We start from the raw sequence: 14,673 nt of genomic DNA, 5'->3' as shown, positions 1-14,673 counted from the left end.
AATTTACCATAATTCATATGTTTTTAAGGCAAAACGCATAGGAGTAGTACAAAGAACAAGTATTTCTGTCTGCAAAGTTTCATGCTTTATGAATTTCAACTATCAAGACTAAAAAATTTTGATCAATATCACACTGAAAGAAAAAATTGTCTTTGTGCTTAGATTTTAATACAGATAATGATACTTCTCTAAAAGGTGTGGGAAAAATCTTATTTGGAAAAAGCTTATTTAAAAAACTGTAGATTTCTTTCTGGTCAAGATACAGGTATAGGTAAACATGCTTCACCTCCTCACACCACTACAACAAAAAATAACACCTAGACTACAAAGCAAATATCACCAGATTCATCTGAAAAATCAAGCTTTATGGAAGTCTGACAACCAAGGATTTAAAGAAGGCACATTCATCCTGATGGGTAGGAGTGGTAGAGATGTGGAGAGGCATGGAGAAGTATGGAGACATGACGTGGTGCAGAGAGGAGTGAAGAGATGCAGAGAGGTAGAGATGCAGAATGGGCAGTCCCACATTCACGTGTAATGGGTAAAAATTGGAAGGGATACTTTGAGAGTGGGGGTTCCCAGGCCCAGGCCAGACCACCCAGCCCAGGGTTCCAATGCCAAAAAGATAAGTCTTCATAACTTCTGGCTGTAAAAACCAGTAGGGGTAGGGGCAGTGGAAGAAACTACAGTATTTTTAAAAGACTCCTCCTAAAGGGCTTGAAATGGTCTTAGAACTTACACAAACCCACCGTCTTTGGGATTTGGCACCAGGGCAACTGCTGGAAAGGCAATAGTGGCATATGTGGAGGAATTGAAGTAACTGGCAACAGGGTGAGTGCCAGGAGACAGCTCCCTCCTGGACAAAACTCCAGAGGCCAGGCAGTAGAACTGTATCCTCTCCAAGACCTTCCTCACACAGAGTCATAGATTGGTGACATGGGTTGCCTCATCCTGATGATTACCTAAGGCTCTGCCCCATACAATTTACAGGTGCTTTTTTCTATAATAGGCCATGTTACTAAGACAGGGAGTCAAAGTAGCTGTACCTAATACACAGAAATAAACACAGGGAGGCCACCAAATTAAGGAGACAAAGATATATGGCCCAAATGAAAAAATAAATAAACCAGAACAAAACACCAGAAAAAGAACTAAGTGAAATGGAGATAAGAAGAGTTCAAAACACTGGTTATCAGGGTGCTCAAAGACTTCATTGGGTACTTCAACAGCATAAAAAAGACCCAGGCAGAAATGGAAGTTATATTAAGTGAAATAAAATCTATAAGGAACCAACAGTGGAAAGGATGAAGTCAAGAATCAAATCAATGATCTGGAACACAAGGAAGAAAAAATGATTTGATCAGAACAGCAAGAAGAAAAAATATTAAAAGACAAAACAGGATAGACTAGGGAGCCTCTGGGACACCTCCAAAAGTACCAAAAGGCAAATCATAGAGGGGGAGGAGGAGGAGGAAGAGGAGGAGGAGGAAGAAGAAGAAGAAGAAGAAGAAGAAGAAGAAGAAGAAAGAAGGAAGAAAGAAGAGGAAGAAGAAGAAGAAGAAGAAGAAGAAGAAGAAGAAGAAGAAGAAGAAGAAGAAGAAGAAGAAGAAGAAGAAGAAGAAGAAGAAGGGCAAGAAATTGAAAACTTATTTGGAAAAATAATGACAGAAAACTTTCCTAATTTCATGAAGAAAATAGACATGCAAGTCCAGGAAGCACATAGAGTCCCAAACAAGATGGAGGCAAAGAGGCCCACTCCAAGACACACCATAATTAAGATTCCATAGGTTAAAGATAATAAGAGAATCTTAAAAGTAGCAAGAGGAAAGCAGTTAGTTACCTGCATTGGATTCCCATAAGCTGATTTCTCAAAAGAAATTTTGCAGGCTAGAAGGGACTGACAAGAAGTATTCAAAGTTATGAAAAGCAGGGACCTACAACCTAGATTGCTCTATCCAGCAAAGCTATCATTTAGAATCGAAGGACAGACAAGCTGCTTCCCAGACAAGGTAAAACTAAAGGAGTTCATCATCACCAACTCATTATTATATAAAATGTTTAAGGGGATTATATAGGAAAAAGGTCAAAACTATGATCATTAAAATGGCAATAAATTCACAACTATCGAACTGAATCTAAAAAACAAACAAAGGAAATATGCAGAACAGGAACAGAATCATAGATATGGAGACCATTTGAAGGGTTTTCAGCTGGGAGGGTGAAGGTGGAGGATGAGGGAAAAGGTGTAGGGATTAAGAAGTATAAATTCATAGGTACAAAAGATACTGGGGGATGTACAGTACAGTATTAGAAATGGAGAAGCCAAAGAACTTATATGCATGACCCATACACATGAACTAAGGTGGGGGAATGCTGGAGAAAATGGGGTTACCAGGCAGAGAAGGGTAAAGGGAGAAAAATTGGGACAACTGTAATAGCATAAACGATAAAATACATTTAAAAAATAAAATAAAAACTATATAGACAATATAGTAAATAATTTTATATAAAATAAAATGTAGCCAAAAATTAGAGGAATAGTATGACACAAGTATGTCAAATACTTAAATATTACATTATTTCTCTAGATTTTTGTGATATTCATAATTTTTTAAATTTGTATGTTGTTATAATTTTTTTCTCATTATATATTTTCACTTTAAAAGGCTACCAAAAATTCATAAGTTTCTGGTGTACAAAGCAGAAATCTGCCCTGATCACTGTATATTATTTATTTATGATTTACATATAGTAAAAGCTAAAAACATGCACGGGAAAAAGATGAAGCCACTGTGGGATCTCATTTACCTTAGGAATTGGGGGCAGGGGTCTGTGTCATGAGCCTGATTGCTTCCCTGTGTTCACGGCACTTTACATGCTCAGTAAGTGGGAGCCCTGAATTCTGGTATGAGTAAGCATGAAGCTGAATCTAATACATGGTCTCATTTGTGGACTTATTTTCTAAGAAACTGGGTGGGATAATATTTGCCTCATTCTGTAGAATGGGCTATCTTACCTCTATGTTTATGAAATTAAATAAGATCATAGGCAAGGAGGGTTTGCACATTAGAAAACAGTGTTACACAGTTTGCAAAATGACAATCTATGTGCAAGTATTAATATTGAGAATGTCCATAATATCTGAGGTTTACCGAGTACTCACTATATGCAGAGATTCTTCCCTGTGTCTGATATGTATTTATCTCATTTACTAGTCCCAACAAGCCTGGAGGGAGGTACTGTGATTATTCCCATTTCATATATCAGACCAAATATGTCACTTTTGACAGTTCTATAATATGTTTACCTATATTTATGTAACACTTAAAAAATATTTAAATGAGTCTGTCTCTTTACTCATTTCAATTATAAACCATCAGCGTACGATTTTATGTGAGGATAGTGGAGACAGTGGACAAGAATGTTGCGAACAAGTATTAAATAAATCTCCTGGTTTTTAGTAGTCTATCATATGTACTCAATACATGTGACAATGAATCTGTTTGAATTTTAGGGAAAAATATGAAGTAATATATGTAGGCTTTTAGTTTCTTAGCAAAATTTTAATCTAGATTATACATTATTTCTTTTAAAATCAAAACTCAGCAAATTTGCATATTTTCTATTAAACTCAGAAGTTCCATTTTGGTATTTATCTGTGGATTCTCTTATTTACCTAAAGCTGTATTATGAAATTCCTCAACTTATGTAAGAAAATTTCAGCATTATGAAGTCCGGAGTTCCATTAAGTATCATGTGATCACCAACTACACTTGCATAAACTAGGAATTATGTGCCACACATTGGGATTCAAAGAGAAAAAAAAACTGCTGACCTCACAGCTCCCAGATCTGACCTGAACCAGCCAATAAGATAATAAGATGTAAAGAGAGACACAGAGGATCCTACAATAAGACCAGGAGGACAGATATTGCACCGGGGACCTGAGGGCACAAAAACTGGAAGGAAAAATATCACCAGAGCAGATTCTTTGCAGAACTCCATAGCGTCTCACTGCTGAAAGGACCCACAGTCCTACAGCTTCATTACCCATCGCTTGGCGGGAGCAGGAGCTTTGAAATATCACGCAATGGATCTCAAATGGAGTGGGGGTGAGAGGGATCTCCGGTGAAGCAAATGGCAAAAAAGAAAAGTTGGACAGAAAATTTCCTGCTGGAACGTGTTGGAGTGTGTGGTGTTTCAGCCACAGGCTCCTGATGATGGAACTTTAGTTGCTGAACATGAAGATAATTTCAGCACCCTACAATTATGTGCCTAATTAAAATTAAGAAATTAGAACACAGTTAAAAGGAATAATATTTTGCTCACAGCTAATTTCATTAAAGTATTAATGAACAGGACTCTTTTTATGGCCAGAGGGCAACCACTTTCTACAGAGTACTTCCATGCTAGCTAATTTATTCATGCATGAAAAACAATCCAATGAGAAATGAGAGAGCAGAGAACTGCTGGTCCTAATTAAAATATTTAAAACACCATGTCTATTTTCTTCCATCTAGCCAAATACCTAAGCTGGAGCCAGCATGGTGCCAATTAACATGGAAAAAGCAAACACAAACACCCACAGTTTCTGATTAAAGTGCACATTATTGTACGATGCAATATATTGTTCAGCACATATATGTAAATGTTTAATTAACCCGTGTCTAAATCTCGGCGACATTCAAAAATCGAAACTTTAATCCCCAAACAAGTGGCGATCTGTGTAGGGGAGGCACTTACTTATTTATCACAGTGTTTTATTCAAACCTAATTTGAAGCAGTCATGGGCTAGACACGCCGGTGTTTCTTGAGAGACAGAACGGGGAGGAGACTCTTGGCTGGGTGGCTTCTCTTCAGGTGGCAGCAGCGTCGTTAGTTGCCCAAGACTCGTGCGAGGACGTAGGTTAGCCTCAGGTGATCGGGAATCTCTCATTAATAATGCAGCGCCAAGTCTGGGCCCAAACCCATTTGTCAGCCTGGACAGCGGTGGCAGTAACAACGCATGCCCACGCGCACACACGCACAAGCCCTCTTTTCTTTGTTGACTAAAGCCCTGTGTGTGTAACACACTCAGAGACATCCCTGCCATGGTAGCATGTTGGGGAGAAATGTCTGAAACACTGAGAAGTTTACGATTTGAACCCCTTTCAAATATTAACTGAAATTTGATCGGTACATTAAAAGCCATCATAAAAGGAGAATAAATGGTTTCCTGGCTGCTATGCTCCCCGTTCTGCTCGTGCAAGGAGGGCAGAGTGTGCGAAGCCAGAGCTGAGCGCAGTTACCTAACTCGGGGCAGGCCGGAGCTGGGGCTCGAACCCATGTACTTTAGCTCCAGAATCAACACGCTAGGCACCCTGTCGATTGTAACCAGTCATTAATTTTCTGTTTATATGAGAGATGTCATCTTAATTAAGAAACCTAATTACTACTCGGTTAGCCATTAAAATCATTTTTGTAGCCCGGTCTGGTGGCTCAGTTAGTGGGAGCGCCGCCCCGCTCCCCAGCGGGGGCAGGGATGTGAGGCAACCGCCTGATGTTTCTCACCTCCATTTTTTTCTCTCTCTCAGCCTCTCTTTCTCTCTCTGTTCCTCCCTCTCTCTAAAGGCAATAAAACACATCCTTGGGTGAGGATAAAATAAGTCATTTGTACTTTGCTTTTGAGCATTTCTAGGAAAAGGTTGGAAAGAACGAGGGAATTAAACAACTTTTCCTCCTTGTGGGGTTTCTCACTGCTGTTCAACAACCAAAATCATGAATTTTTAGACTACAACCTTAAAAGGCATTCAGTTGACAGGGTTTCAAAATGGTCGTAAGCAGCAGACTCCTTTTTTTCAAACATAATCTTTCATGACACAGGTAAAAGCAGGCCTCTCTAATGGAGGGGGTGGATCTCATTACCCCAGATGGCAGCTGAGGCACCACCCAGGAGCCCACCTTCTGATCGCCACTGTGCTCATCAGAGCCTTCATTAAACAGCTGGAGGAGCTGAGGTCCAGACAGGTGAGCACACAGGTAAGTATTTATGCAACATAACAGACCTGCAAGCTGCCTACTTGCCCAGTGCTTTTTCCATAGCACCAGGCCCTAGTGGAATCAATGGAAACTATAACGCATGGAAAGTTACGGAGCCAAATAGAAGCAGGACTGTTTCTGCAAAACTGAGAGTAACAATGTAGGAACATAAGGCCATGAGGCAGGTTGGCCTGGTGCACAAAGCAAGATGTGAGTGGGAGGCAAGAGACTTAAGAGAGAGATTTGTCTCTCCCTGGTGAGTGCAGCCTCTTCATTTCAATTCCCTGGGCCCCAGAGTCCTCATCTAAAAATGGGGTTAATATCTCACAGAATTATTTTAAAAATCAAGTAAGAGTCAATGAACTTGAGATTACAAAAGCACATTATCACACTGCATTGGGATTGCTTCCTTGTCTATTTCTGCCAATACCGTCTGCACTAGTTTCAAGATAACGTGTTTGTTTTACTATCTCTTTATCCTCAGTGACTGTCTGGGAAAGGTATTCAATTAGCATTGTATGATGTTGTTGAATCCTTAATGATAGTAATAATGACTAACATTTACTAAGCATTTATTCTGTGTTAAGCATTGATGCTAAGCACTTAATGTTAATTATTTATTTAATCCTCATAACAACACAAGGAGACTAATATTATTATTACCCTCACTGCACAACTGAAAGACAGAGACATAAAAAGTGACTTGTTTGCCCAGGGTTCCAGAACTAGTAACGTTGTGGAGAAAAGGTCCACGCTGTGATGTCAAACCTCCGAGCCCAAGCTCTTACTCACTACGTTCTTCAAAAGCAGCAACATGGGGTTACAAACTGAGACTTATCAGCTAGGAAGTCTGGCAAATGTCATAGATGGAAAAGCATGTGAAACACACACGCGTGCACTGAGAAACATGAAGTGCAATTCCCAAAAGAGATTCGTTCTAACAATCAGAGGTTAGGGGTGATTTGAGAACATCTCTAATCTCTAAGGACGAAATTGTGGAGGCCATGTTACCACCATTCAACTCTCAGAAGGACCAGTGGTCTGATTCAAAATGTCTAAAAAAGAAAGACTCTTAAAAATATGCAATAGCCAAAGGGAAAGAGGAGTCAGAAGGGAACCCAAAGCCAGGATGCACAAGGCACCAGGAATCACCCCTGCGACCAACAGCCTCATTGTTTTCCTTCATAAATATCATACCCCAATCCTGTGCCAGCTGGTGAGGTGGGTGCATCTGGTCACCATGCAGGCTGATGGAAGCTGACAGAAAGGTGGCAGTGAAACACTGAATCATTGTCTTAAAATGCAGTGGAATCAGCAGGGTCTATAGAGACTTATTAGTGATATAGCCATACTTGATACAAAAAGGAAAGTTGTGCACACCTGTGGTACATCTCAGACATGTTCAGGGGCTTCTGTTTTGCATGATTCATATTATGGTCAATAACGGAATAATGGGCTCGTTGTGCCACTGGTCTAACCCTGTGTAACACAAAGGGGGATACCTTCAAAACTGAATTTATTTATAAAAAATTCTGTATTTATTTTTACATGTTTAAACTTCAGTCACCTTCAAAGGACTCTCCATTTCATTCAACATACCTATCACGATGTTATTCTCCACTGCTCAAAACAGTTTTTGAACTCATTAACTTTGATGCCTCTTTGTGCTTCTGCCATTTTTTTTTGTTCCACCTCCTCCACATCCTCAAAACGCTTCCCTTTGAGGATTTTTTCATCTGGAGAATCTGAAAAAAAGTCACTCCAGGGCAGATCAGGTGAATAGGGAGGTTGGGACTTGGGGGTTTTGCCATTTTTTTGTCAAAAACCGCTGAACACTCAGCATGGTGTGGGTAGGTGTACTCATAAATCACCCATGATGAAATAGGTAAATGCATTGAAATAGTCTTCAAAAAAATTCACTGAAGCCAAGCATAGCCTCTCATAACAACTCCAGCTGGTGCACTGATACAAATGGGTCCCTTGAACATTAACAAAGCAGGGGAGGCCTATACTACAAGGCATCCGCCTGCCAGAAGATAATTCTGGGTTTTTTTGCCCCCCCTTGCATAATGCTATGTAATGTAACCCTATGTTATATTCTTAACAACTACATTCATATATATACAAAATCTCTTTGAAGACAAGCTGGGTTGCATGTTCCTAGGTTCCTAATTTATAGCCGACATTGACTGAACCTTTCGTGATTACACTTCTCCAATTATTGAGAAGACTTCAGAGACAAGGCTGAGGCTGCGTGTTTTATCCTCTATGCTACAACTTACCTACACCCTACCAAATCTGTCAGTTGCTTAGAATCCAAATTTAATTAAAAGTATTTTCTTATAACATACTAACATGTAAGTTAGCATTTTACAACCTGCACTTCCTTCAAAATAGCCAGTGTTAGACAACTAAAATTTCAACAGCTTTTGTTGGTTTGTTTTCAATTCTCTGTCACAGGCAAGTTTGGTTTTTGAAATTTTCACTTTCAAGAAAAAGAAAGGCAACAAAGCACATCTCCAAGACGGAGGCTGCGTTTTTATGCATCTTTAGCCAGACAAACATTAGTCCTTCCCCAGAACTGGAGCAGCTATTATTCTGAAGAATGTAAACTTGCTGTTTTCTCAATATGCAGATAGGCTGTTGTCACAGATCCACACAGTAATGAACAACTTCTCAATATTTAATAAGCTTGGCGCTCCTGTCCCCAGGCAGAGAGCACAGACGGTTGGTGGCCAGCTACTAACTGACCATTAAAATACAGAATCTCTCTTTTAAATGTGCTTCACGAAGAGGTGATATCACCTGCAGTGGGCGGTGAGTGCAGTCGTCTGCCAGGAGGTGGCCAGTCCTCCCACCTGAAAGACCCGGCAGGAGCAAGCAAAGGGAGCCTGCTCAGTATTCAATCAGGAGCTACCACACAACTGTTTGAGAGGGGGGCTTTTAGGTGGGGTGGGCAAATTAACAGCTCTTCCCTTTGCAATCGTTGGCCAAGCAAGTAGAAATTAGGAAATTGGTCTTGAGGATTTTCTTTCATGTAAAAGAATGGAACTGCTCTGGAACTCTTTTTTTTTGTCCTTTTCATGCTTGCTTGTACACAGGAGTGTTTTGCACTGTCCCTGGTGTGCCATGTGGGTATAAATATATGGCCACAGTAATGCTCACTAATTGGACCGACGAGCCATTAATTCAGAACAATAATATTTGAGCATCTTAGCAGTGGCTTTTTTTTTAAATTCAAGGAGTAAAATCTAATGTTAATGTGATTATAGGAACTTCAGAAAATCATTAATACAATTAGTTCATTTTCTAAATAATGGAGAAGCTAACATAATGAGTTCTTCTTACTCTTATTGACCATTAAGAGAAGACATTTGGCTGTAACTATAATTCCAGGTTAACACAAATATCCCCACAATCATATTAAGCATAGAGAGTTTTCAAATTCTTGAGTGAGCCTATCACAACTCTTGTTACCATCGTTTTGTAAGATGTGATTGCTTCTTCTCTCTCATCAACAGCAACAGGAATTGGTATGTTTTTCAGGATGACTTTCCACAAAGCAATGAGAGCATTCTTTCCTCATCATTTCAGAAGAGCTGTGTGCATAATGATGAGGGGGGTAATGAAGATGTGGAAGTGCATATGGGTAGTTGGCTTCCTGGTGGGTGATTGGCTCTCATCACCATCCTCCAATGACCTCAATCTAGGCCCCAGGAAAACTAAAAATGGCATCTTCATCACCCTCTGGGCTTCTTTCCAGGAACATTCATTCTAAAATTGTTTCCAGTCACGTGCTGCCAAGCAGTAAAAGGGGCTAAACTTTTCTATGTTGTGTCAGGAGACAAAATTAGGACCACAGGATAGAAAATACAGTGAAGCCAATTCAGGACCTCCATGAGAGCTTCCTAGCTGTTTGCACGGTAATGGGATGAATAGGGTAACTTACAAGGTAGAGGCACTTCAACAGAGGCTGAAAGATTCATGGATGCTATTAACATGGTTTTCCCAAAAATAAAAGTTTAATGTTTTTTTCAAAATCTCATGTAAAGTAACAAATATGACGTGAAAATAACACTTCACTGGTTGAAGTAGAAGATGAAGAACCCCGAACTTTATTCTTTCACCTTGTTTTAATGCCCAATATTGTTAGCAAACTCCACAGTGCTCCAAGAAGCACTGTTTAAAAACCACTGCTACAGAAATCATTCCTAAACTATGTGGGAGATCATTCTAATTCAGTAATTTTTAAGTTTTTCTTTACTAGGAAGCACATGACAAGTGACAATTAACCTAAAACTTGAGCCCTGACTATGTGGCTCAGTGGATTGAGCGCCAGCCTGCAAACTGAAAGGTTGCCAATTCGATTCCCAGTCAGGGCACATGCCTGGGTGTGCAGACCAGGTCCCCCAGCTGGGGGCAGTTGGGGGCATGCGAGAGGCAACCGATTGATGTTTCTCTGCACATCAATGTTTCTCTTTCCCCTCCCTTCCTCTCTCTCTGAAAATAAATAAAATCCTTTTTAAAAACCCCAGAAAACTTAAACCCATTTGCATGCCCAAATTCAAATATCCCCCCAAATTCTGTGAGGAAGTCAAGCACCACAAAAATGTCCATGCAGGTGTTAAGAGTATCACAGGCCTCAGGGAGCTAACTGTAGATTGGCCCACCTCACCCACTCAAGAAACCTCCCAGAATACAAGAGAATTAAAAATATAGTGTTACTGAGGTGGCCTTGACTACTCTGATTTGTGAAAGTAATGCATTTTTTTAAATGTTCACAAGTTTGAGCACTTTATCAATAATGATCAATTATCTGGGTCATTCCTTGTAACTGACCAGGGTGTTGTAACCTTGAGCTTCAGGGCCTGGATGACTGGGTGAAGTGGCAGCCACACCCAGGCCACAGCACCAGGGCTGAGTCTCCGTGCTGGCTAACACTGAAATAAGGTAAACATGTATATCAGACTATACAACCATTTTTAAATATCCAAATGCTTATTTATGTATAAAAGCCAACAATGGTCAATTTCTCTGTTCAGCCAGAGGTTTAGGTACCGTATAAAAATTGGCCTAATGAAATTTCACTGCTCCTGCTCTTCTGAAATTCTTTGGAAGTACTCAATATCATGGACAGCACCTTTGATCTATCTATGTAGTAGAATTTAAACCAATGGTGTATCTTTTAAATGAATAGCATTTTTGAGTATTTATGATGTGCCGGGCATGGTCCTGAGTGTTTTTCATGCACTAACTCATTCAGGTCTCACAAAGACCCTGTGGTATGACTACGATTACCACTCCCTTTCGGTAGACATGGAAACTGAGGCTTAGAGGAACTAAGTAGCTTATGGATCTCTACACAATAGCTAAGTTGTGGAGCTGGGATTTGAAGCCAGGCAAATCTGACTCAAGAGTTCACAAGCTTAACCTTCATACTCTGCAAGGAGTCAGAAACATCCTACTGTCCAGGGGGAAACTGAAGGGGTAACTGGCAAAAGACCTGATTCTCAAACTGTTCTATGAGCTTCTTGTTTCTGCTCTATGTTGTCCAGGAGCAACAAAAGGAAAGAAAGAGAAATGAAGAACGGAGTCGAGGAATTGGGGTAAAGGGGACGGTTGAGCAACTCTTCCTGCAAAAGGCAAAAAATGTCAAGAATTCCAGTTAGTTCAGCCAAAGGTCAACAGAGGGCTTTTTCTTCTGAGAAAATAAAGATGAAATGTGTTGGCTGGCCCTGAGGCTAAAGGGTAATTAGAAACCCCCCTCCCCAGCGAACTGAGAAGTCCAGAGAGGCGCTGGCTCTCTGCTGACCTCAGCACAGCTGGGGAGCCACTCGGAGGGTCAGCCCTGAGCAGGACACGCAAGAGACCTGTGGCTCACCAGCAGGGACTGTTGCCGGCTTGCTAACGACATCACTGACCAAAATCTAGAAAGTTCTCCAGCCATCTAGAGTTTGACCCGCATGCCCAGCCCAGCCTGTGAAACACTGATTATGACCTGTTTCACAGATGAGGAAATTGAGATGCAGAGAAGCTAAGTGCCTTACTGGAGATTTCTTCAAGGGTTAAGGGCAGAGTTGAGACTCAGGTCTTCTGACGTCAAAGCTGCTCCTTCTTATCACGCCCCTCTGTGCAGGTGTGACTCATTCTCTAGACACTGTAGAGCCTGAGGGTAGGTGTGCAGGCTGTGACCTGGGCTTGCATCTAGGCTCCACCATTTCTGTTTGCTGTGTGACCCTTAGCAAGCTCCTAAACTCTTCAGGCCTCTGTTCTCCGAGCTGTAAGATGGGAACCATCAGAGTACATGCCTCACAGGGTTTTATGGTAGCTGACTAAAATGGAATGAGTTAATGTCTATACAAAGTAAAGCCAAGTGACTAGTAGTAGTAGGTAGTCATCAGATGTTACTCTTTACTATTAATCATTCACTCATTGAATGAACGTTGATGAGACAGTTATTCTGTAACAAATCTGTGTGCTTAGGCCTGATGATACGGGACGAATCAGTCATGACATGGGACAAACCCTGCCCTGAGATTACTCACAGTCCTTGGGAGACCAACACAAAGAGAGATTTATAAGGCAAGGGGCAAGTATAATGACACTGGCCGATTACGCTAGAGGGTATCATGGAGCACACAAAATGGCTTTTTTATCCAAAGCAGCCAAAGCAAGTTGTACGAAGACAGTTTGTAAAACAAAATCTTTTAACACTAAGAAAGATGCTGCAAATGAAAACATAGTTCCAAGTTAAATATCGGTGTCACAAGACTACATAAAAACAACAAAACCCTGAGTTGCAGAGCTGAAGACCCTTAGTTTAAATCTCCATTCCATAACCTACCAACTATGTGATTTTAAACAAATAATTTAACTTTTCTAGCCCTCCGTCTACTCATTTCTAAAACTGTGACATAATAGTAACACACCATGGGGTTGTTATGTAGGTGAAATGATGTATGTGAAAGCGCTTTGTAAATTTTAAAATGTCATTATGATTATTACCAACCTGGGGGGGGAGGGAAGAGAATAAAGCAGAGGAAGAGGAGGAGGGGAGAAGAGGGCGAAATGCTCAGGCTCCAGCCCAGATGCTCGGCCGCCTGGAGCAGCCGAAGCCCTGCCACGCCCCTGGGTTCTCAGGCACGTACAGGGACGCTGGTTTCTGCTTCAACAAGGCAGACAGGAACTTCACCCAGATTTAAGTCTGCACAAACGTTCCTCCCCGTGTGATCAGCTTCCTTCTTCTTCTCAGGTGCTGTGTACTCTCGTGAGATTTGAACACCCTTACCTGGGGAAGCCACGTGTCTGCCTGTGAGTATTTGCAACTGCCTCCTGCCTCCACCTTGGAGCCCGTTTGTCCCCCGGGGTTCGCTCCCCAGTTGCAGGGAGTGCCGCGACCTGACCTGGGTACACAGGTGGGCAACTCCTCTCAAGCCCTCTGCAGAAATGTTTCTCTTCACCACAACTCTTCCAGAGGCCCAGACAAGCGACACTGAGCTGGTCCACAAGAGGGGAGCCTGAGTTTCCCTAGTGAGCAAAGACAGTATAAAATGACATTTGCAGGGGGCACAGTCTGGGGAAAATACAGTGTCATAAAAGGGCCTGGGGATTGGTGGAGTCAACAGTATGCAAAGGACATAGAGCAGGTAGGAACGGAAGGGCCACCTGAGTCAGACAAGGGTGTTCAGACCTGACTGTGGAGAGTGTGGGAGACCCATGGGGCACAGAGCAGAGATGGAACGTGAGCTGTCCGAAGAGGTCAGTCCAGCCACAGAGTCAGAGAATAGACTAGAACCTGGGGGGACTAGTGGCAGAGAGGCCAGTCACCTAACATGCCGACAATGACATGGATCCTGCTCCAGTGTCCCTGGGAAGAAAGGGAAAGGACTCAAGAGCTATTGAAAAGGAAAATCCAACAAGATGTGAAGACTTGTTTGAATAAAGGGGAGTAAAGCCAACAGTGAAGCCAATGATGATTCTACTTTAGGTGACTGGATTAATGGACTATGGTTTTGTCAAAACAATAGTTTCAGTAAAAGTAATCTCTCTTTACATTGAACAAGAGTCATTTTTATTTATGTAAATCTCATTTGGTTCTACTGTGAGTTTGGTCTAGCTCATGGGTTAGGTAATGCTTTTTCTTTATGGATGATGGTGAGGCTCAGAGAGACAAATGTTTGCCTCAATCCACGCAGACAGCTAGAATAGAAGAGTTGGCATTAGCCCCATTAACCCAGGGTTGACAAATAGGACTCAAGTTGTCTACCAACTCTGATGAATTGGTAATGACTACTTGAAGCACTGTGTTGAGATTCCAACATTGAATCTGGCCTTGGAAAGCTACTGTGACAAACTGGTAATGTCTGCCATGAGAGCAGGAGAGGAGGGTGGCAGTGTGTCAGGTGTTTGCCCGTCCTGCACCAGATGGTGCTGATTCATGAGAAGTGAATAGAACAATACAACGGATTTGATGGGATTTGGCAAATGGCTCCCGCAAAAAAAAAAAAAAAAAGTTACTGGACAGAGATCAAACGCTACCAACTGACAAAACTGATACCAGCAAGACCGTGAGGTGACCAAAACATGCCCAGGTCCCTCCTCATTTCATCACTTCCAAATAGGAGGCTCCGTTTTCCAGGTGACAAGAGTCATGTT

This window comes from Artibeus jamaicensis, unplaced genomic scaffold (genome assembly GCF_021234435.1).
Source record: "Artibeus jamaicensis isolate MK-2021 breed Jamaican fruit bat unplaced genomic scaffold, CSHL_Jam_final contig_548, whole genome shotgun sequence".
Classification (NCBI taxonomy): Eukaryota; Metazoa; Chordata; class Mammalia; order Chiroptera; family Phyllostomidae; genus Artibeus; species Artibeus jamaicensis.
This window is presented reverse-complemented; position numbering follows the sequence as displayed.